Genomic DNA, 2,500 nt, shown 5'->3' with positions numbered 1-2,500 from the left:
TGTGGTTTTCCAGAATGGTTAATGGTCAAAACAAATAAATGCGCCAGACATCAATAGTCATATACATTATGATAAAGTATTGTGACGAAATGGGTAAAAGTGACTTAACAATTAGGATAAGTTGGACAGAAGATGAAGAGAAGGGAAAGGAGAAAAAGAGACCATGCAAAATTAGTCGAGGCGTGGGCTGAGGACGAAGGTAGGGATGATCCCTACACTGAGCCTCAGTCTCCGTCTTCTAAAGCCCCCACGACAACGAGAAAGGGATTGGTGGGTATAGACATAAACATTATGCATACATACATTAACCAGGATTGTTCTATAGAATAAGTTACTGTCAGTTGTTTTGGAGCTACTGTTAAGTAAACATCGTCGCCCTCATGTTGCAGTGTAAGAATATTGTGCAGGAAAGATTCAGCTTTATTCCCGAACGAACTTCCCTTGAACCTTGCTCTTATAGTTTCAGTAAGTTTTCCGTTCTTCTTGATAAATGGTTTGTGCTCCTTCCTTTTATTTCTTATGGTATCGATAGGCTTTTTCTGTCTTCCAGAACACATTCCCACATTAAGAGGTTTCCTGCTATCTGGGATTCGAATTTGCAGTTTCAGACTTTGATTGGCGACTGTATTGCTCGGTCTGGTACTGCAGATCTCGGGTATTGCCAATATGACTGATGTTAACCCTCCTTTAAGGAGAGATGATTGAGCTGTAAGGACTCCGAAATAGGGATTCATTAATTTTCCAAGTTAATCTTCGGTATCTCAGATTTGTAAGGAAAGAACATTACTTTTTTTATGAAACTTTGCATCTGGGACGAATCCCTGGTGTAACTCACTTTTATTTCCTCCTCAGAATCGGAAAAAAAACATACATTAACTCAAAGATATAAGGTTGCTGCATTTTTATCTTATTCTTGCTAGTCACCATTTTGGAATTCTTGGCTGATATCAAACACCAACAATCTTTATTCCACCGACTTATTACGTCTTAGACTAGGTATCATGAATGATTATCCTTTGAATGTTGCAATGGCGCCACAGCGGAATCCATTATGGTAAAATGGAACTGCAGCAGATGCTGCAGGATTCCACTCCCACTAGACGAAGCAATTCAGCAAAATAGTCATTTCTTGCACACGAGCTACGGTGCTGGAGCTTGTTAATGATGACAGATAAGTTGGTAATTTTTTAAGTCCTCTCGTTCAAGGGATTGCTTCTATTTCCCTCAGATATTACTAGAGGATTGTTAAATTCTGTCATGAGTTCTGCTCATGACACAGTCTGATGAACCTCCGATTTTTTTTTTTTTTTTTTTTTTTAGCTGATTTGATTGAAATGGTGGAAGCAATCAGAAGCTTTCTAGTTATATATATTATATAACAAGTTATTAATAGTCGGTTCTTGTGGAAAATCACATTGCCCCTTCTGTGGCCAATTCCTTCATTGGCAATGGTCTTTCAAGGATTTACATGATGAAAACAGAAGTGAATTTTCAAATTAGTTATTTAAGTAGCTGTGCGCCACTACTACTGTCATCCTCAAGCTAATGATATGGTAGAACGGAGTAATCGAGTATCTGAGGATTCATAGGCAACACTGGAACCAGTAATATGTTGGCTTCACAAGATTTCACAAAGGTGTAGTCCAAGATAATCTTAACTTCCATAATGGTGGGCATAAGATATAACTGTAATATAGGGCACAGGTTTGTTGGTGAGCTAGTATAGGTAAAGCCCTATATCTAAGAAGACTTCCTTGAGCTGTTTTGACCCAAACTGAAGTGGGCCATTATTAGTGATTAAAAAAAAACTGGCCCTGTTATGTGCAAGACCCACACAGCTCATAATGAGATCACTCGTCAACCTATTACTCCATATCAGGAACTAGAATAATTCCAAACACCAACAGATGACGAAAATTATGTAATACAGAATCATGACTGCTGTGGATGAAAATGAAAGGGAAAAGAACCCGGAAGTTCAGCTATTACATCAAGTCAATCTAGGTTCAGCCATAAATTTAAATATAAATTAATTGTGCACAGCAGAAACAGTCATGGGTCTATGCATTTCAACATTTTGGAAGACAGGGAAAACGGTATTCCACTTTAATTTATAGTAGACAGCTGTACTTTTCCACAGCTTTCAATCAAGGTTAACTACTTATTTTAACATTACTTACTTTCCTCCATAGGTGTGGTCATTCCCCTTGCACTCCCACCACATTGTCCTACTTTTCTACTTTTTTGGATTGATTTTTAGTAGTCTGACCAATGAGTAATCTGACCAAATTATGCTTCTCGCACTGGGACTTAATCAGTTTGGGCTATTGGTTCGTCTTAGTTTTACTTTACTCTCCATTCCTACTTAGCCACTTTTTTCATTTTTTATGTTTATGCCCTATTTTGTATCAGTTCTAATATATTAGTTTTTACGCCATTTCTTTTATCCTATATTTTAACCCCTTTTACTCGTTTACCATATACATCGTAAAAAAGTATT

The sequence above is a fragment of the Penaeus monodon genome, chromosome 17, assembly GCF_015228065.2.
Source record: "Penaeus monodon isolate SGIC_2016 chromosome 17, NSTDA_Pmon_1, whole genome shotgun sequence".
Taxonomy (NCBI): Eukaryota; Metazoa; Arthropoda; class Malacostraca; order Decapoda; family Penaeidae; genus Penaeus; species Penaeus monodon.
Note: the sequence above shows the minus strand (reverse complement) of the source record.